This window comes from Myotis myotis, unplaced genomic scaffold (genome assembly GCF_014108235.1).
Source record: "Myotis myotis isolate mMyoMyo1 unplaced genomic scaffold, mMyoMyo1.p scaffold_m19_p_8, whole genome shotgun sequence".
In the NCBI taxonomy this organism is placed as follows: Eukaryota; Metazoa; Chordata; class Mammalia; order Chiroptera; family Vespertilionidae; genus Myotis; species Myotis myotis.
In genome coordinates this window covers 75,514,163-75,537,477 of record NW_023416390.1, presented here as the reverse complement: position 1 = coordinate 75,537,477, position 23,315 = coordinate 75,514,163, and positions in this window count along the sequence as shown.

Sequence of the window (23,315 nt, the reverse complement as noted above, 5' to 3'; positions counted from 1 at the left end):
ATTACTGACACCATGTTGAAGTTGATAAAACTCTGAGCTAGAGCAGTCTTAGTAGTATTGTCAAGTAAGGAAAATAGAACTTGGAAGCATATTCAGGAGATGAACCCAGAAGAATTTAGGAGATGAGTAGATGAGAAAAGACTATGATGCTCTCCAGGTTTCTTCCTGGCTATCTGGCTGGATGTAGGGCGTAAGATGATGAAGTACATAGTTTGAGATTGGCTGGATTTGAGGTACCTATAGATATTCATGTCAGCACATCCCACAGAGAGTTGGATTGATGAGTCTGAGGCTTAGAAGAGAAGGTCTGTCCAGGAGACAAAAAGTGGTGGTCAAAACTCTGAATATAAGCTGAATAAATTATCCAGAGGAGGGAGACAACAGTGAGGAGAACAGAATATTAATACAGAACCATGAGGAAGACCATCTTTTATGGGTAGGATGAAGAAAAAAGAATGCATGAAGGAGACAGAGCAGAAACCATCAATGAAGTATGAGGAAAATCAGGTAAGTGCATTGCTATAGAAGCTAAAAGAGCAGATTACAAATGAGGAAGCAACCAATAAATGCTACAGATAAAACCTGAAACATAGCCAATGGATTTAACTCACTTTAATAGTCTAAGTCCCAACATCTCCTTCTTTTGAGGCCAGTTTATCTTTTCCAAAAATGTTAAGAAGAAAGAAACAGTGGAAACCAGATGTTGTTTTGTCAGTTTCATGCTCGGTGGCTTGCCGGGAAGACCAACCTCCCGCAAGGTTGCAGTCATACCTGGTGTGTGTGTGCCTGTGTCTCTGCATGATTCCACCACATCAGGGTTTGTTGTTTGTCTAATATGCATCCTTGGCTACTGTCTCCTCAAAGTGAATATTGTAAGGTAATGTCCTTTGAAATAGATGGGCTTATGTCACATCCTTGTTATCATTGCCTATGAGTAGGAATCCAATATCTGTAAATCTTCACCTAGTTTTCTCCATTTTCTGACTCTACCTTATGGACAAAATTACAGGACAGGTGTAATTCTTTCTAGTACAGGTCAGCAATAACCATTCTTTAAAAAAAATGTTTTGCCCTAGCCGGTGCTCAGTGGTTAGAGCGTCAGCCTGTGGACTAAAGGGCCCTGGGTACGTGTCCAGTCAAGGACACGTACCTTGGTTGCAGGCTCCTCCCCAGCCCGGACCCTGGTCCAGGCTCATGCAGGAGGCAACCAATCCATGTGTTTTTCTCACATTGATGTTTCTTTCTGTCTTTCCCTCTCTCTTCCACTCTCCCTAAAAATCAATGAAAATATGTCCTCAGGTGAGGATTAACAACAATAACAACAACAACAACAACAAAAATAAATAAATAAATTTTTAAAGATTTATTTCAGAGAGAGGAAGGGAGAGGGAGACAGAGGTAGAAACATCGATGAAAGAAAAGCATTGGTTGGCTGCCTCCTGTGCACCCACTATTGGGAATTGAGCCTGTAACCTGGGCATGTGCCCTGATAGGGAATCAAACCTGCAACCTTGCCCTAACTGGTTTGGCTCAGTGGATAGAGCATCGGCCTGTGGATTGAAGGGTCCCAGGTTTGATTCCGGTCAAGGGCATGTACCTTGGTTGTGGGCACATCCCCAGTAGGAGATGTGCAGGAGGCAGCTATCGATGTTTCTCTCTCATTGATGTTTCTAACTCTCTATCCCTCTCCCTTCCTCTCTGTAAAAAATCAATAAAATATATTTAAAAACAAACAAACAAAAACCTGCAACCTCCTGGTGCATGAGACAATGCTCAACCAACTGAACCATACTGGCTGGGCAGCAATAACAGTTCTTAACATGACCATATCTTATGTATCACTGAACCACGTGTCTCAGGTTTGGAGATGAATCTACTTCCTGTCTCCACCCAATGTGTGAGTCCCCTCTGAGCCCCCAGTGCACCATGTCCATGTGCCATATAATCTCATACAGTGGTGACCTCACTACCTCTCTAGGCATCTTGTCCCCCAAAGCAGAATATCTTCCATTTATTTTAGAATTGGCATCATAGTCTGAATTTCAAGTCAGCACAGAGTGAAAAAAAAAAAAAAAGTAATTGCACTAGTTATAGATTTGGAATATGATCAGAGTGTTTGCATGCTCTGGAAACATATGACTATAGCTAGATTACTGAGATTTAATGTTTGTTTAATATGTGTCCTTGGCTACTTTCTCCTCAAAGAGAATGTTGAAAAGGAAATGTCCTTTGAAACAGATGGGTTTGTCTTGGAAAATGTGTTGCATCTTGAAATGGTTAAAGGACAGGGAGGGCAGAGAACTCTAGTTTTTTTGTCTGAAATCTACACCTGTTTTCTGGGCACTGAAAGACTTAGTGTATGTAAGCTATTACAATTTATTGGTGCAGTATTGACAATGGGCTTATTGCTGTGTAAAACACAAACTTACGTTCGCTTTGCCTTTGGGACATACATCCATGGTTAATGAGGCAGGATGCTTGCTGATGATGTTGAGTAGATTATTTTAAACACCTGGATATTTGTGCTTTTTTAAAAAACTGATTTTATTGCTTTGATATTGTTTTCATCTTTATAGATAGTCTCAGGGCATCCTGTTACTCATGATTCTTTAAAGGCCCGTATGGGCCATGTCTTCAGCTTCCAGTTGCCCCAGACTCTCATGTTAAGTCCCACTGTGGGCCTGACCTGCCAGCATTGATGCCTGCCCTGATTTCTCTTTCTGTTCAGTGGCTGATGAGAGCACATTCAAGGCCTTAACACACTCCTTAGACATAAATGTGCATCTTATTAAATGCTTTAAGTGAGCTGAAAATGAAAGACAAGAGTAGATGAAACTATGTTATATTTTTTTGTTAAATTTTCTTTCTCTGGTCAAGCAGTAACAACTGAAGGCAGGAGATACTGCCAAATCCCTTCATGGTATGCAGACTAATGCCCTACCCACCTCTGCAAAATGCCCAGGTCCTAATCCCTAAACCTTTGAATATGTTAATTTACATTGCAGATGTAATTAAAAGGGCAGTCCTTGAAAGGGGGAGATTATCCAGATGGGTCCAATTTAATCACATGAGTGTTTAAAATGGAGAACCTTTCCCAGGAGCAGTCAGAGGGCAATGTTACTGTGAATGAAGAGTCAGGGAGAAATTCCAGTTGCTGGCTGTGAAGTTGGTGAAAGGGGCCATGAAACAAAAACGTTGAGTGGCCTCTACAAGTTAGAAAGGGCGAGGAAACTTTCTCCCTTAGAACTCCCAGAAAGAGTTGCGGCCTTCTGACACCTTGGTGACAGCCTGGTGAGAACTGTATTGGACTTCTGACCCACAGTAAAAGAATGAGTGTGTGTAGTGGTTAACACACTAACTTGATGGTAATTTGTTACAGCAACAATAGACAGCTAATACACTGTATTTCAAAGCCTACAGTGAAAGTAAATATATTTATGAAAATATATTTTTCAAATTTATTGGGAATGACGTCATTATGTTCTGTACCTAGAAGAACTTGCAGCAAAGTCAAATGCAGCCTATCTATATAAAGCTAAGAGTCTTTGGGAGGCGTGCATGTCTAAGCCGTGCATTCTGATTGCTGTTAGTTTTGGAATCATCCAGAGTTGGAGGGACTGACACCTCTTCTATTAAGTCTTAAAAGTCCAGCAATTGAGTATTTTTTGGATCTACAAATGACCTTTCTAAAAGGCTAACTGGATGACATCCCTCATTTTAGGTCCCTTAGTTACTCTTTTCCTTCAGTAAAATTCAAGCTTTTTTGCATGCTCTGCACGGCTCTTTAAGAAATAGCACCTGCCTTCCCTTTGACCACTCCCTCTGTTCCAGCCACACCATCGCTGTCCCTTCTGAAAGCCTCCTTACTCTTTCTCACCTCCATGCCATTCACATGCTGCTGCAGCCCCTGCCCCATGGCTTGCTCCTAATTCATTCATGACTCAGTCCTGGCATTGTTCTCTGTGGAGACTCCTTCTTTCCGTTTATCCATTCCTGACACCCCTTCCCAATCCTTCTTACTCCTGTACAAACACTCACCTTGAACTCCATGTTAGCATTTATCACACAGTAGTATACCCCATTACTTCTCTGTATTTTGTATGAGCTCTTTAGAGACCAGCAGAGCAGGTTTCATTTCTCACCTTAGTGCCTATGCCTGCCTGGCATCTGAGAGGTGCTCAGTAAGAACTGAATGAAAGAATGTACCATGCACTCCTTGTCCATGAAGGCTCTGCAGCCTTGATTGGGAATCAAGAATTTGGCTCAGGAATTTGGAAAACACAGCACTTTCAGGTAGCCTAGCGTTTCCTGATTCTTCTTGCCTCATAGGCAGTTTGCGGAGGAAGTCTCTCTGGAATGGTGGTCTTGCTGATAGTTCTTTGCTAACGGGAATAAACAGTGTGGTGCTGACACTCCTCTAGAAACCAAGCAGGCTGTCAGCTTTGGGTGGCTTAAACACACCATTTACATGGGATTCCACATTCTCTTAGGAACAATAGGGGACTCTGAAGTGTCACTTAGCTTCACCACTTGTTTTGAAGAAAAATTTCAGATAAACCATATTAATTGGACTAAATTTCACCCCATTTCTAAGTATGCTTCCTCCACCCCTGAGGGAGCAGTTGCCTAGTCCTACTCAGAGCATTCCACACTTTGAAGAAAACCAGGGATCAGTTGCTTGGAAAAAACTTTGTGTGTTGCCTCTCCTATCAAGCACAGAAAGTGGAGAGAGACAAACATGTAACCATGGCTTTTGGTCCTTTGGTTCAATGGTGTGCAGTCTTCGGAACTGGGCATGGATGCGGGCAGCACAGGAGCACATGGAAACCCTTCTGCAAACAAACCACAAAGTCACAATCGAGGGCACAGCATTTGAATAGGAGTAAGCAGAGAAGAGCCATCCCTTTCTTAAGGTCAGCATCTATGCCTCTGCATACTCATTTGGGGCCTTGAAGAGACTCTCTTAATCATTGGGAAGTTTTTCTTTGGAGAGGATCAGTTTTCTGAATGCTGCATCCAATGCTCATCTTACCTTGCCAAAACTGTGAGATGTGGGCAGGAAAAACTGGCCATTCTGCCATTCTGCATGGAATGATGATCTGCCTACACTGAATGCCGTGTTAGTGATTCGCGGGTGTGTATGAATGAGGATCAAAGACTCAGTCCAGCAATTTGAATCCCTTGCATTCATTAAAATGTCAATTATTTAGAGCATCTACTGTGAGACAACCATGCTAGTTCCTAAGATTCTTCTAGATAGATTTGGCTACAAGGGGCCCAGTTATTTGAGTAGAACAAGTCAATGATTGCCTCTTAGCTTTGTTTATTCTACTGAGTATTAATTAATCCCTATGCATTCATTAGATTCCTATTAATCCTCTTCTACCTCATGCAGAGTTATGAGAAAGGTGCTGGCAGAGATGGAATTGACAGAATGTTCATCCTTAAGGAGTTTGCTGTTTACTCTTTGTTTCTTTTAAGCCCTCTTTCAGAAGCAGGCCTGCTATGCACTATAAATAAACATGGTTTTCTTCTCCTCTGCTTCCCCTTTCCTTCTGGAGAAAGAGATTTATTGGAAGAGTGCTGTTGCTAGAGTTTGCTGAACTGGCAAGGCCAGCTCGGTTTGGCTCTAAGGTGTTGGCACTCTCTTGCACCATCTAGGGATAGTTTTGCTTAAATTCAGGCTCACCACATTTTCAGGCTGCATCAAATCATAGAATTAGCAAACAGAAAATACTGAGAAGGTTATTTTACCTCTTCCTTTCTTTACATAGAAGATTATCTCAACTAGTGCATGGAACAGAATTTAAATTTTTCCCATTATTTTTGCTTAGATCATACACATTGTGAATTACCCATGTTTTTCTGAAGCCTACCTTCCTTCTACCTCCTAGTATCCTTTACCCTGTTATCTATGAATTTACATGGACTTTCCCATGTTTTCTTGGAGCTGGGACTTTTCCTTTGCTTTGCCTTGTGAGGAAGCCTACCAAATCTCGGTGCTCCTTCCATTTGACAATCCTGTACTAAATTTGCTCTTTTCCTGCCATTGACTAATGTTGATTGTAACTTGAAATCAACCTAATTACCATGACTGGTGACTGCCTTTCTATCTATTACTGTAGTTAACACATGTTCATGATTAACTACACACGTAGAGTTATCTCCTTTTTGATTCTTCCCCTTGCCTCATTTTGCGCTACCTCTGTCTTTTTATGGACTCCCTTTAGAGCAATTTTCTGTGAATATTTATCTCTTCCCAGTGTCTATGGTCCTGAAGATGATTATTGAATTGGAAATTTTTCACTTAATTAAAGGGTAAAGCATTTTAAAATAATGTTAATAGTGCTTTTTGATGTTGAGTGTGAGAAAATTTTCTTACTGAAAAAAACTACACATCTTATTTAAAATTCCTTGTAAATTATAATTTCATTAATAAGTCACAAAATAGAAGAAAATAGATGCAAATATTTTATGCCATTTTTTAAATACTTGTATGCTATGTTTTTAGAAGAAAATATTCACTGATTGGCTTGAATGGACATTTCTGTTCATAATAGAGAAAAAAGTTTAGTTAGAGAGGATAAAGGCTAATGAATCCCTAATACCTTTATGTAAATGATAAATAATCCTGATACCATTCAGTGGCAGAAGTTTGATAATTCTAACTCTAGATAAAAAATAAGGTGACCCTGTTCTGTGCTAGCATACCATCTAATGCTTACACTGATTAAATATTTATCACACTGCATTAGTGTTCTTGTTTGACTAACTATAAGTTTCTTGATGGCAGTAAATATTTTTTACTCCATATCATTGCTTTACTGGTTGGAATACTTTTTGCCCACAAAGATGAGAAACTGACTCAGACAATCTTACTCATGAGAGGAAATTCATTGGCTTAAGGATTAAAAAAGTCCTGGAATGAGGCAGACCTGACTTCAAGGAATCAAATGATTTTTATCAGCACTCCCTTTTTTGCTCACTGCCTCTCATGCAGATTGAATATTAACTGCATTTTCTCTCACAGAAGAAGGCACCCTCCATTTAGCCAGAGGACATGGCCACACACAGCTGCTGCATACGTGGGATGTGTAGCTTGTGATGGGAATTTCTCTCACAGAATGCTTCCAGAGGGGACTCTGGTCAGTTCACCTCAGGTTCTATGCGTGTCCCATTGTGGCCAAGGGAGAGAGGACTGAATTGCTCATGCTTGAGTCCTGTGTGTAGTCCTGAGGCAGGTGGATGTGGTCAGCCAATGGGAAATGGGAGATAGAGGATTCCCAGAAGGATGAAATATTGGGAAAACAGTCACCCTGTTAATAACATAGTTTTTGTCATATAAAAGATAATCCAGTAAATGTGGAAAACATAGATGAAAATATCACTGTGTTCACTTTATTTGAACTGTTAAATCTTGTCTCCCTCCAAATTCCAGCTTGTATCCCTTTTCCTAGACACCATCAGTTTATTACAACTGTGATTGGCTTTTCCACTATTGGAACATCATAGTTGATGTTTTGGGGCCATTAATTTGAGAATGTGGCATTGTCTTGAAGCTTTTCTGCATTGCTGTCTTGCCTTGTTATCTGAATACAGTGTTACTATTGAATTTTTAATGTACGTAAGAGAATGTCACTAGAAAGAACTATATGGCATGCCACCTTTGCAAATTGTCCTTTAATGTCAACATTTAAGATTTGGGGATGAATGCTCTCTCTCTCTCTCTCTCTCTCTCTCTCTCTCTCTCTCTCTCTCTCTCTCTCTCTCTTTGGGCTCCCTTTGCCATTGTGGTAGAGGTACTGTGGACTGCTGATATGAACTAAGCTAATGGATCTCCTTATTAGGGCAGTGAGGAAATTATTCATCTTCTTTATCTTATATCTCTCCACATATAAAATATAAATAACAGGACTTTCTATTCCAGGCTTTTGTGAAAATACATTTAATCACATTTTATTTTATTGGCATCATAATTTTGACTAGTTTGTCAATAATGAAAGGTGTTTCTCTGCTATCCAGAGTGCATAATAAAGTCCCATTATTGTAAAAACAGGGAGTGTAGGTCTAGGGAATCTTAATTTCTAACAGTGACCCAGACAGGTCTAAAGCAAAGTTAAATTGATCATAAAATGTATGTGTGTGTAAAAGATATAGAAAAGTGATCTTTCACACATATTTGCCTCAAACTTCAAATAATTTATGTCTATATATATAAAAGGCTAGGTGACCACCTGTCCAATCATCTGACTATCTGACTGACCAGCCAGTACATATGATGCTCACTGTCAATTTAAAAATAAATGTTGACTTGCGCATGTGCAATACATATAAAGCTCCCATCGAATTTCTTAATAGTATTATTTCTTCGGGAATGCCATGTCATAAATTAAAATTGAAAGTAGGTACAATCATCATAATACTGAGAAATGTTAATAGTAAATGGGATCTTTGTAATGGTACTAGTTTTATTATCAAAAGATTGCGACCTAACATAATCAAAGCTGAAGTACTAACAGGATCTGTGGAAGAAGAGGTTGTTCTGATTCCAAGAATTGATTTGTCCCCATCTGACACTGGCCTCCCATTGAAAATAATTCGAAGACAGTTTCCCATGATGCCAGCATTTACGATGACTATTAATAAATCATAAGGACAAACTCTAGACAGAGTAGGAATATTCCTACCTGAACCCATTTTCAGACATGGTCAGTTATATGTTGCTTTCTCTCGACTTCGAAGAGTGTGAGCCATTAAAATTACAGTTGTAAATACTTCATCACAAGGGAAATTAGTCAAGCACTCTGAAAGTGTTTTTACTCTTAATGTGGTATACAGAAAGATATTAGAATAAGTTTAATCAATTTATCAGCCATAGTTTTTATCAATGTTGTTTTTATATCATGTTTTTATATCATGTCTTCGTTGTTATATCATGTTGCTATTGTTTATTTATTAATTTATGTATTATTTTCATATACATTTTAATAATTTTCTTTAATCTCTGACAGTTCTATTATAGAGAAAGGGCGAATAGGAATATTAAAATATTCCTTCTAATTAATTTCCTTTCAATGTGTACTAATCCATGCACTGGGCCACTAGTTATTTAATAATTTACTCACTCACCTTGGCCGCATAGCTCAGTTGGTTGGAGCATCATCACAATAGAGCATCAAGGTTGCAGGTTCGATCCCTGGTCAGGACACATACAATAGTTAACAAATGAGTGCATGGATATGTGGAACAACAAGTTGGAGTTCCTCTCTCTCTCTCTCTCTCTCCCTCTTCCTCTCCCTCTCCCTCTCCCTCTCCCTCTCCCTCCCCCTCTCCCTCTCCCTTCCCTCTCCCACTATCCTTCTCCCTCCCCCTTTCTCTCTAAAATCAATAAGCCAAAGAAATGATTTACTCATTTACGAAATAAATAACAATTTGTTGCTGAGAACAACAAGTAAGACAAGATGCCTGTTCTCCTAGTTTGAAGATTGCAGACAGTGGTTCTTAAATATCTATGCATAAGATTACTATGTTACACTTGTCAAAATGCAAATTCCCGGAGAGTCTGACTCAGTTGGTCTGATGTGACACTCCCTAAACATCGATTTGTGTATACTCCTGGTGGCCTTCAGAATATATTTTCAAAGCCAGTGACCTAATATATGTGAAAATTCTCTGAAGTGGAATCATTATTTTGAGAAGGTAATGAGGAAATTCTGTTTGATCTCATTAAAAGCATGGATTACCAGAATTAGGGAAGAAACTTGACAACCAACAATATTTAAGCTACTAAGCACTTCATGATGGGTTAGAAAAATGCCCAAATATATCATGAAGAAACTAATGCCCTTGAATAAAGGTTCACAAGACAGGGCTGATCTCAGCAGTTTTATTGCCAAGTGAAAGTGATAGAAGGGAATCCCTGAGCCATTTCTATTGAGTTTCCTAACAGAATTCAGCCTTGGAAACTTGCAGGTGAGTTGAACCTTTATCCCTCCAGTTGCTGGGAGATCAAAGGTTTAACAAGAGCTTTTTCTGACTTTAGATATTGATTCTGCCAAAACCCTTATTGGCTACCAGCTGCAGTTTGAGGGGCCTTTATTAATGTGTTTCTCTAGTCCCTACAGGTTAGCCCCAAGATCCAGCAGTCTTACAGGCTATATTTTTGAAAGGAGTGGCTTATAAATTTATCCTACTTTTTAAATAGTCATTTCAGGTGTGCATGGCATTGCCTAAATATAGATCATAGCTACCGTTTTCCCAGATCAGCAGGCCTCTCTCCACACTGTCTGTGTAGGAATGCTCCTGTGGATGGCTGCTTGACTTATGAGCCCTAAGTGACTGCAGAGTATTCTCCTTCTGTTCAGCAGGAGACAGACAAGTCTTCAGAATTGCTCCAGGGTTTCCTCCCTTCTAGATACACTCATCTAAAACAGACAAACAGAAACATTAGGATTGCACTTTTCTTTTTGTAAGACAAATATTATCAAGTTCAAATTCAGCTGTAGGGATATTTGAATAATGAATATTTTTGGGAAAACTATCCAAAACACTATATACAAGCATATCTTTCCAAAAGCAGTATTTTATTTTAAAGAATCTATATATCTGATTGCTTATATCTGCCAAATGCAGTAGTTTAATAGATTCTGCTAAATAAAGATATTTTTAACAAGTTGTACAGCTAAATAAATAGCTGTGCAAATCATTTCTTTTAGTATGCTAAGAGGTAATATAAAAACACATAACTGTAAATTAGATTCCAATCTCCCCCCAAAAATATGATTTATCACCTTTATAGACAGTAAACATACATTTTTCATGTAATCTCAGGCTCCAGTGTCATAATAGCCACCAATTAAACACACCAACATTCTCATTGGGATGTTGCCTATAGAGATACCATTTAGTAACTCATATATTGCTGAAGACAACTGGATAATGGACTTTTTAAAAATTAAAAGATATAACATTATAGAATACTAGAGGCCTGGTGCATGAAAATTCATGCACTGGAGGGGGGGTCCCTCAGACCGGCCTGCTCACAGTCTGGGAGCCCTCGGGGGCGGGAGGAGACCTGGCCATCAGGGGAAGGTGATGCCCCATCACACCTCTGCTGCTGCCACTGCCGGCAACACAAGTCTCGGCTGGCCTGATTACCTGAGCCTCAGGCGGCCCTGGGTGGCTGGGCAGCCACCATCCGAGGCTTGCCTGCTCCTCAGGTGTTGGCTGGGCAGCCACCATCTGAGGCTTGCCTGTGCCTCGGGCCGACTCTGAGCAGCTGGGAGGCTGAGGGCGGGTCCAGCTGCACCATGCACCTACCACCCCCAGTGGGGCTGAAAGGACTTGAGGGATTCTGGCGGGGCTGAGGGGACTGGGTGCTGCCATCTTGTGGCTATGGGTGCTGCCAGCTTTGTGAGGGTGTGATGGTCTATTTGCATATTCCAGCTTTATTAGATAGGAAGTTTTTTTTCTTTTGAAGAACCTGAACATAGGCATATTGAAATGCATGAATTTGTTTTAAAGGATCTGAGTCCAGGGACAAACCATGATTTCTAATAACCCTCTTAATTAAATCATAGCATCTTCTCTCAGGGCCATTCAAGGTCTGTTCATCTCCTCTCTTTCCTGTGTGTAAATAAAGATCACCCAAGTAAGAAAAACAATTTATTCACAGTTTGCTACAGCAAGGGAGTCAGCCACCATCACTTTGTGCCTGGCAGAGACTCAAAGCCAGGAAGACTGTTGGGAAATCTTGATGGCGCGAAAAGGAGATGGTATCAGTTATGCTCTTATCAGAAGTTGTCGGCACGGGGCAGCTAGCGGCAGCAAACTAGAAGTTATGTGATTGGTTTGAGGAGCATATGTGGTTTTCTTTGGTTAGTCTTATGTCAGAAGAGGGGACAAAAATAGGGAATATGATAGATACTGACCAAATCCTGACTGTTCTGGGCCAATGGCTGCAGAGGTTTTAGTTAGACTTTCTGGGCTAGTTTCTGTAAAAGCTGTGAGTCAGAGTTCTATTGTCATATGTGGTCTGCCATTATCTGTTTGTATATACAGCCTCTTCTTTCTCCCTTGTGGTCATTCTCTCAATTATGAGAGGTTGAATAATTCATGGGAACCCAGACATTCAGATTTTCTTCTATTGAGGCTTGTTTAGCTGTCTCCACAATCAATAGTATTGTGAGCTTTACTTGGTCTTTTTGTTCTTATATCATCATGGCAATCATCTGATGAGAGAGCAGCTGTACAGAAGTATTTAAGGCTCTGGGTAGAATGCAGTAATCTAGCATCATGATCACTATGGAAAAACAATAACAATTAATAATCATTGTAAGTTGATTTGGAACCAGGAACTCCCCAACCCAGGCCAAGAGAAAAAAAAAATCCCATCGGCTGTAAAGAATATAGCCTATTCTATCTTGTCTGTTTTAGTGATCCAAACACAGCTAAAAGTATTAGTATTTATAATGCTAATTATAGCAGAGTGAGCCAACAAAAAATCTAGAGCAGAGTGATTGCCCATCTGTACTGAGCCAATAAGTTTAGACTACTCCCTATTCCATCTAGGGCAAAGGTGGTATTGTTAATGACTACTGCCGAGTTTGTGATAAGTTTATTTCAGTCCTTGCTATTAGTATAATTCCCACCCTCAGGAACATCGCTTTGGTTGTTCACATAAGGAATGAGCTAGTAATTCCCTTAGGTAAGGTACCTGAATAACCAAAGATAGGCCTCATTTTGGAGCTCTTGTCTGAGTTGGAATTTCCAGCCTTGATGATTTATAGAACTAGGATATTTGTGTATAGATAAGTGTCAGAATACTATTCCTAAAGTACATGAACTACCAGCCTGAGTCAAACAAGACTAGGCATCTTGGCCACGAAGGAAGTAGTATTCTGGACTACTGGGACAATAATCCTGGCATTAGGAATACAGGAGCTGTTCATGAGACAAGGTCAGAAACCAGACCTTATATTAGCTGGGTTACATATTTGGATCTGTACTAGTCTTGTAGAGTTGGCAATGATTTGGCCCATAATCCTATGAGTTGTTGAATTCAAATTTAGAGTTCTCTAGATTCTGATCATTAGATTATAATAATTAGTTATTTTTTTCTGAGAAAAAGGGACACTAGGAAAATCACAGACAGTTTTGTTTAAGGTCACTTGTACATGTAGGTGCAGGTGAAAATGGCACCAATTATAATTCTCTGTAATCTCATTTGATGAAACTGAAATTTCCCAGAGGTTTTTTTTTATCATGGGGTCTGGTGACCAATGATACATTCAACAGACTGTAAGATTTAGAGTATGTTCAGATAAAACAATTATAATAAAGAGAGAATTTAAAAATAAGAGGTCATTATAGGGATGACAACTATTTATAGAAAATGAGAAAAAATTTATTATAAGCAAGCAAAAGCCAAACAAAACTTAGACAGGGATCTTGGTTTGATGTTCTGGTGGAACCTGTCCACTGTCTCTGGTCATCAGCTTGTTTCAAATGTGTGGGGTCAGCTGCATACTTCCAAAGTTAGGTACTTCTAGAGGATCCATGAGAACCCCCCATTTGAAAGGCCCTGTTAAGTAGCCTTACAATTCTGTAAATTTGAAATTGGTTCTTTACTTGTGAAATATGAACCCAAGAATGGACTACTTGCAGTCTCACTGTTGCATTAGTTGTTAACAATACGGTCTTTTCCAATGAGATGGAGGAGCTGTTTTCCACTGACATCTCTTCCAATACATGAAATATTCTGCCTCAAGATCAAGAAGAACATGTTTAAGGAGATGTTTTGGGAAGGTGGCCTTAAACTGCTGGTTATAGGACTGGGTATATTATATGTATCCCTTGCAATATTTTGCCATAATTGTCATAGAAGGCCAGTGTCTAGGATCAGAGGTGGAATTCTAAAATAAATGGACCTTCTAGTTATCAATTCGTAGGGTGATAACTGATGTGTCCTCCAGGGAGTGAACTGTGTGGCCATAGGACTAGTGGGAGTACATTTGGCCGAAGAGTTCAAGGGTTCCTGGAAGTTTTTGCTCATTTTAATTTAAGGATGATAATGGTTCTTTCAAATTGTCCAGAAGATTGTGGGTGGTAAGGAAAGTGTAGTTTTTGAGTAAGGGTTAATGCCTTACAGAGTTCTTATTTATAATGATTTTTATAAAATGTGTTCCTCAGTCACTTAGTATAAAAGTTGGTCTGCTCTGGGTCAGAAACACAAACATCAAACAGCTTTGTAGCAACTGCAAGAGCTGCAGCCTTTGGGCAGGGAAAATGCTTCAATCCATTCTGAAAGTAGACATACAATAACTAAAATATATTCCAATCCCATGGAGAGTAAAAGTTGAGTAAAATATAGCTGTTGTTCAAAATGCCCCTGAGGTTTTGATTCCTGGCTATGTCCCACCTTTATAGGTTTTCCATGATTATGTTGTTGTCAGGTAACACATGACCTGCAAATAACTTCAGCGATCCTTCTGAAGTTTTCCCGCCAATACTGATTTAAGACAGTAACTGTTTTGTTTACTTGGTTAAGGCTGCTTGCATGGCATAATGATCTGTGAGAACATTTAATTTAACTTCCATGGGATCTCTTTTGCAAACTGCTCTTCAATCTCATTGGAAAAGACGATATTGTTAACAACAAATGCAGCAGGGGATATCATGGGGATAGCCACCTCTATAGACAGTAGAGTACATCTAAAAGTTCCTTAATTTGTCCATTTTTGATGGAGGTTCCAACTGAAATGAGAAACAGCCTTTGTTTCCAAAGCATCCTCAAATGATGTTCTACTCCATACCTGCTCTCCGTGTATTCGTTCACTTTCTGGTCTTTGGCTAGTTGATATGTGCTTATTACTTAAAGCCATCTGGGCTGATTTTATGGGGTGGAGTACTTATTCTCCTGTAGAGCTTAAATTAGTGATGTCATATCCTGCTTGCCAACCACCAGTTTTGGTTTAGTTTTCCATTAGTAAATAACTAGAGGCCTGGTGCAGGAAATTCATGCACTGGGGTGGGGGGTGTCTCTCAGCCCAGCCTGCACCCTCTCCAATCTGGGACCCCTCAGAGGATGTCCCATAGGGATCAGGCCTAAACCGGCAGTTGGACATCCCTCTCACAATCTGGGACTGCAGGCTCCCAACCACTCATCTGCCTGCCTGCCTGATTGCCCCTAACCGCTTCTGCCTGCCAGCCTGATCACCCCCTAATCACTCCCCTTCCAGCCTGATCAATGCCTAACTGCTCCCCTGCCAGCCCGATTGCCCCTAACTGCCTTCCTCTGCCAGACTGGTTGCCCCCAACTGCCCTACCCTGCAGGCCTGGTCACCCCCAACTGCCCTCCCCTGACAGCCATCTTGAGGCTGCCATCTTTGACTACATAGGGGCGGCCATCTTGTGCAAGGGCCTGATGGTCAGTTTGCATATTACCTCTTTATTATATAGGATTGACTTCAGAGAGGAAGGGAGAAAGAGAGAGAGACAGAAACATCAATAATGAGAGAGAATCATGATTTTCTGCCTCCTGCACTCCCCACACTGGAGATCAAACCCACAACCCAGGCATATGCCCTGACTGGGAATCAAACCATGACCACCTGGCTCATAGGTTGACGCTCAACCACTGAGCCACACTGGTCAGCATATTGCCCTTATTTTAAAAAAGTCCTCCTTGCCTGCACATTACACACACACACACACACACACACACACACACACACACACACAGTATCATTCCATTCTGCTTTTCTCTGTAGAAAATTTTATCAAAAGTTATAGTCTATATCCAGAAACTTCTTCCCCTCTTCAACTTCAACCCCAGTCCTCCTATTATCTCTTGAACCCTTTCTGACAAGGCTTCCTTCCATACCACTCCAGCAAATGCGCTTTTGTCAAGGTCACCAATGACCTCATGCTGCTAGCTAGACCCAATCTTAAGTCCTCATCTTGTTCCATCTGTCAGGAGAATTTGACCCAGCTGATCACTTCTTCTTTCTTAAAACACTTTAATGTTTTTTTAAATTTTATTTTATTGTTTAAATTATTACAGATAGTAGTACATATGTCTCCTTTTTTTCCCCATTGACCTCCCCCCAGCCTCCCTTACCTTAAAACACTTTCTTTGATAAACTTTTAATAAGCCAGCCTCCCTTAATTCTCCTACCTCTTTGTCCTCCTTCTTACTCTTACTTGTTTGCTTCTCATCTCTCAGATGTCTAAATAAATTTGGCTGCTGGGCTCAATCTTGTCACTGCTCTTGTTTAGCTATATTTATTTCATAAGTGATCAGATCCAGTCTTCATGGCTTAAAATTATGTTATATACTGTTGACTCTCATATTTATAGCTATAATTTGGGTGTCTCTCCTGAACATCAGCTGGATGCTTAATAACTTTGGTGTTTAATAGGAACCTAAAAAGAAACATGAACACATTTCATTAGTGGTTTTCTTCCTTGAACCCATTCCTTCCACAGTATTCCTCAGTTTTGTTAACTAATCATTCAGACCCAAATCCTTAGCATCCTTCTTGACGCCTTTCCTACTTTCCATTCCACATCTGATTCAGAAGTAAACCTTACTGGCTCAATCTTCAAAATATTTCTGAATTCCCGACATTCCCCACTGCCTCCTAGGCAGCTGCAGTAGCTCCCCAACTGATCTCTCTGCTTCCATTACTGCTTCCTTACACTGTAATCTGTATCCACAGCCAGAAAAATTGTAGGAAATGTAGGCCAGATTATGTCAGCCCCCTTCACAATGCTCATTAATGGCTCATCAACTCAGATTAAGTACCAAAATCCTTACAAGGCCTTCAGTGGGGTCCCCAAAATATTTTGATCTCATCTGCTAATGCTTTTAGTTACTCTGCTCCACCATTCTGTGTGCCTGGACGTTCTTTAAATGTGCTCATTCTGACCCAACCTGAGGGTCTTTTCACTTGCTTCCTCAACCTACAATACTCCTCCCTCAGATATCTGCATGTTTTACTTTGATGTGTCCTTAGGATCTCTACACATATATCACCATATCAATGAGGCCTTCCCTGTCTAAGTTGCTTAAAATAATCACAGCTTCCATCCCCACTGCTTCAAGTGACTGTTCTCTGTTAGATCAGGACATACAACTCTCCCCATAGCACTTGTTGTACTAGTTGTTTGTTTACTTGCTGATGCCTGTCTCCCACACCTGGAATGTAAGTTCCACAAAGGCAGTAACTTTGTTTTGTTTCCTGCTGTGTTCTATGCTCACAGCAGTCCCTAGTACAGAGTTGAATGCATGAATGAATAAAACCATATCTAAGTAAACTATTTAATAGATACCCATTATGTGACTCTGTTTAGCTACTATGCTACTCTAGCAGACTCAGAAGGAATCAAAGGCAGTTTGAAATTGAAAGACAAGATTGTGAAAAAAAGAAAGAAAGAAAGGCTGGAGAATGACTGAGTGCTGGCTTGAGTACAAATGCTTGAAATTCAGAGGAGGGAATGATCTTAAGGATTAAGCTTGGAAAAGTTTCCGAAGGGTAGGAAAAGTAGCCTAACAGATATCTTGAAGCTGAGTGAGAGGAACCCAAAAGAGGAAAGAGTGTCAGTCTTGCACCATCCCTAGTTCCTATTGTGAAAGTGATCAAGTCTGGAAATTGAATGGACAGGGATTCAACCTAGACAAGGAGCCATATTTCTTAACACTCAAAATCTCTGGCTTTAGAATTCTTTGGATAAATCATAACGATGTCTTCCCTGGTGAGTCATTCTTCATTTATGCATTCATTCATTTTTACTTTTATTCTCTGAAGTATTTAATTGAGCATTTACTTTTTACTCAATATTGTGCTAGAGCTGAGGGTGATAAAAGATATATAATATGATCTTTGGAAGATTTTACAGGCCAGTCAAAGAGAGAAAACACATAAAGCAGCCAAGTGAAAACACAAGACAGCATATAACTGGATGCCTAATGACTGGCAGAGTCAAGGTCAATCTGTTTTGGGTGTGTCTTACATTTCACTGTTAGATAACACCGCCTTCACCACAGTAGCTCTATGCCTTACACGACCTGTCATACAACAGAGTACTTAGTATACTCTGCAGTGCACTCAAACATCTATTATCACTATCTGAAAGCAGGGAGAGGGTAGGTAGGCAACCCTGTGGGATTGATCTGTGCTCCCAATGGACATTATAAAGCTTGAGAATCATTAATATAAAGGCCCTTGGAGGTGACCAATGCATAGCTGTGGAGGAAAGGTGGAAAATACAGAATTTGTAAGTCTCAGAGAGGGCAATGAACTTAACTTCCCCAAACTTCTAACTCAGATAAGGACCTTTCAAACTCAGGAGTCAGTGAGAGTCCACCCCTTTCTTGAATTACTTTGGAGAAAATGCATGTTTTAGAAACCTTTCATGAAATCAAAGTCCATAGGTACATCATTTAATAAAGCCTGTTAAACAAAAGTGCTATTGGTACAGCACTTCTAACTTACTTTCTCCCTTCTAGCATAGAAGGGAGTTTAGTAGCTAATGTGTTCTCCTGCCTAAACACGGGCCTCCCCTTGCTATTATCTATCAGATGGTACTGTCTTCCATACATTTGTAAGAATTATGCCTCTGCAAATTGTCATTACCAGGGAGAACAAACTATGCAAAACCATTTTATTCCCTTTGTCAACAAAGTTAGATTGAATAGTTCTATTTTTTTCTTTTCATTTTTAAGAATTGATAAAACGAAGCTAAAGCACTTCGATTTTAGAACCAAAAAAATTGAAGAAAACTTTTTAATGTTTGAGAAAGTTCAAAGTGGGAAAAGGGTAGGGGCATTTTGACACATGCTCTTTAAAAATATTGATTTTTAAAAAAGAATTGATCTGAAAGCATGACAAATGTTTACTCCGACACCCAATACAGTATTAAAAAGCCCAAATGTCAGGGCGAAAATCTGATGCGCTGCAACCTTGGTGGAAGGAAGGACGAAATGTCTTATGTGACCCAGGCATCCTGGAAATGCCTAATTTTCTCTTTCTGATTTTTATTTATCCACCTCAACTGCACTCACCTAGGAAAGAGGGAGAGAAGTCATTTCTACTCCTAATGTTGATAACAAAACTTTGTTACCCTTCAATAAAAGGGAATTTTTCTTTTTTCTTTAAGTAAGAATGAGCAAACTTCTAATGTTATACCTTACTCTTCCAGTAATAGATGTTCAATCCTGCCGAAACCGGTTTGGCTCAGTGGATAGAGCGTCAGCCTGCGGACTGAAAGGTCCCAGGTTCGATTCCGGTCAAGGGCATGTACCTGGGTTGCGGGCATATCCCCAGTAGGTGATGTGCAGGAGGCAGCTGATCGATGTTTCTCTCTCATCGATGTTTCTAACTCTCTATCTCTCTCCCTTCCTCTCTGTAAAAAATCAATAACATATATTTTAAAAAAAAATAGATGTTCAATCCTTAGGCAGCTACTTAGAAGTGATGAATCAGCACTCCATGGAAACAAAGGGCAGCCCTGCCATGCTAAATAGTTTTCCGTGCAGACCTCACAAATGTTCGTTTGGCCCCAGAATTTATTGATTTCATTAGATGTGCTAATTTAGCAATTCTCTGGTTTGAAGACCATGATTACAACACAATTTACAAACTATGTACACAGGCTTATTGCAAAGAGAAAAACTTTTGCTTTCAATATATTAACAGCAAATGTACACATTCTTTCTTACAAGTGCTAGTTATAAATCTACCTTATGTATGCACAGGGTTCTGCTATTATAGAGTCTTTTATTAATAAACCAAACAATTTCATACAATATTAATGAGTTAGTGCTTATCTCCTGCTCCCTTTTATGGTTAAAATGTGGATAATTTATCTAAGCATGGGGATAACTAAGGTACACGCTAGTTTTAATAATTAGGTTACATCTATCTCTATTTTCATTGATGGAAAAATGTTGCACTTGATTTTTTCATTTTCATAGCTGCATCAGAGTTCAGAGAAAACAAATCAAACACGGTAATTTGATAATAGAGCTGAATTATACAGCATTTTCAATAGAAGTAGATTTTTACTGCATTCTGTGTACACTGTGTTTTTGAAGAAATTATTAAGACATGAGGAATAAATTAGGTTGTTCTTATTATCTTTTAGAATACTAATTTTATTTAAGGCACAGCTGCCTGTTTGTAAATGCTTTCTCCCTTACCACTCTATTTCAATTTTTTCTAAGAATCAATTGCATACCTACCATGTGCTGGGTACTATGCAAAGAATTTCCTCTTCCTTCTATCTACTTAGCTAGATTTATTAAGGGTGCAGGGGTGCTAGTGAAAGTATGTGTATGTGTGCTGCCCTCTACTGGACTTGGTTCCTAAATAAGTATTTGGGAATTCTGGCCTGCTTTCCTTCCTTCCTTCCTTCCTTCCTTCCTTCCTTCCTTCCTTCCTTCCTTCCTTCCTTCCGGGAAAAGAGGAGATAGATAATTTATGGAGGAATGTTTTTCTTCTTTTAAAAAATTAAACCTTTATTGTTGAAAGTATTACATATGTCTCCCCCCACACACACACACACACTCTTTCTAACCCACCCTTATCCCCTGCTCCAGGCCTTCACCACTCTATTGTCTGTGTCCATGGGTTATGCATATGCATACAAGTTCTTTGCTTGATCTCTTTCCACCTCCCCCACCCACCCCTGCCTTCCCTCTGAGATTCAACAGTCTGTTCCATGCTTCTATGTCTCTGGATCTATTTTGTTCATCAGTTAATTTTGTTCCTTAGATTCCACATATGAGTGAGATCATGTGATACTTGACTCCCTCTGACTGGCTTATTTCGCTTAGCATAATTCTCTCCAGGTCCCTCTATGCTGTCTCAATGAGTAAGAGAGCCTTCTTTTTTTTTACTGCTGCATAGTATTTTATCGTGTAAATGTACCACAGCTTTTTTATCCACTCATCTACTGATGGGCACTTGGGCTGTTGTAAATTATACTGCTATGAACATAGGGGTGCACACATTCTTTCAGTTGGTGTTCCAGGTTTCTTAGCATATATTCCTGGAAGCAGGATCACTAGGTCAAATGGCAGTTCCATATTTAATTTTTTGAGGAAATTGCATACTGTTTTCCACAGTGGCTGCACCAGTCTGCATTCCCACCAGCAGTACACTAGGGTTCCCTTTCCTCCACATCCTCACCAGCACTTGTTATTTGTTGATGTGTTGATGGTAACCATTCTGATAGGTGTGAAGTGATACCTCATTGTCGTTTTAATTTGCATCTCTTTGATGATCAGTGACTGAGCATTTTTCATATGTCTCTTGGCCATCTGTATGTCCTTCTTCTTTATGTTACTTACAATTTTGGGAGGATTAGGAGCTACATTTTATGTAGCCTAAGATTTACACACCCTAGCATCTTGTACATAGTAGTTGCTCAATAAATGTTAAGTAAATAAAGAGCTTGCTAGAAGTCCCCCTCTCCCCATAGATGGAGTCTGTAGTTATTTAACTACAGAACATTGCCTCACCTTGAAATCTATAATAGAAGCAGGAAAAGAAAACCACAAATGGTAGAGATAGGGTAGGTCTATATAAGACTCCACATGTTACATATCTGTTAAATATTTACCCAAATGGACAAAATTTTGAGACAATGAATTTAGCTGTGAATCAAGCAAGTATATTAAGGAGAGAGGTTTACCTTTTTATCAAATATCTTGTCTTTTCAGCCATAGAGCAAATTTCACCTCTGTGAAACCCAGCCATCAAACAAGTAAGAGGGAAAGCCTTTTAAATGTGCTCTAGAACAGTGGGGGAGAGGTGGGTAATTGCCTAGTGAAAAGCGTTTGCATCACCTACATGATGACATTTTAGTGGGAGAATGGCTCTTCAGCCAGGGACTGAAGTTTACAAGCCCCCTTGCATCTGGATATGGCCCTCTAGCTATTCACAAACTGGTTCTCACTAATGAAATGAGAATGAAAGTGATGAGTGTCATTTCTACTCAAGTCTTTTACAAAGCTGGTGCACCCCTTCGGCCATCTCCTTCCCTTTCCACTGACTGGACTGACAACAGTCTGGCACAAGACACAGAGGCTGGGAACCTACCTGCTATATTCATGAATTAGATGGCATACTAGTGAAAAAGAGACCTTTTTTTGATATTAAGCCTCCAGGATTTGTTTATTACAGTAGCTAATGTTATTCCCTCACTGTACAAAAACATATGTTTAGTATATTCTTCTACACTATACCAATATACTATACTAATATGTACTATAATACTAATACTGTACTGTATTGTACTCTACTGTAATACAGTCTATGGATAGCCCTGCAGTCTGTACTGGTCAGAAATGTGTACATTTGGTTGTGACTCAAGGCGGGGTGGCTGCAAATAAAGAGCAGAGTCTAAAGACACATGAACTGTATAATATTGGGTACACAAATTCCTTGATCTAAGTAACAGTGAGGCATCATTGGAAGTATTAGTGGCACCTGATCATGAGGGGAAATGGGAAATCTAATGCTCTGCTTTTGTGTTAATTCATCCTGGAAAAGCCAATTTCTACTACCTCTATATAAGTAACTCTCCGCCAAATCAGTATTTTTATCCTTAATGGACAACATAGCAGTAGTTTTGGGATATCTTTAATTAATTAATAACTCAGCTAAGTAATGAAATACTTCATTTGTTATCTTCATGCATTTTGTAGCGAACGAAGATATTTGCCTCTGTGTTTTAATAAACCCGATAGTGTGAGAAGACCTGATAGTGTGTTTTGCTGAATGTAGTCCCGATGGCCCAGAGGAGATGGCCTGACCCCTGCAGCATGCAAAACACATCTAATAATGAGCTAGGCTCTAAAGGAGTTCTGATGCATGCACTTTAGGCCCCATTGTTACCATCCACTTTTCATAAATGATCTTTGCATTTTTAATGGGGGAAAAAGTGGACATAAACACTAGCTTTTGGGTTAGAAGGTGCTCAAACATATTATGTTTCTCTTTCTCTTCTTGTTCACATTTTATTGTACATTTTCCCAGGGGCTCTTGAACAAGACCATGTTTATTAATCCAATAAAGAAATACTTGTAATGATGCTCATCTACTTCTGACCTATAAGAAATAGGTATTTATTTTATTGGTGTAATGAAGTTTTATGGTTTCAGAATTTTTTGCTCTTTAATTTCTCTTTGAGTCCAGGGCTTTCAGCTTCAAAAAATAAAAAAGAACACATTGATGAAAATCCCAGAGTCTTTGGCCTTTATGTAGCTTTTTGAAATTCTCCTCCTGTTTGAATTTTCATTTTCTGGC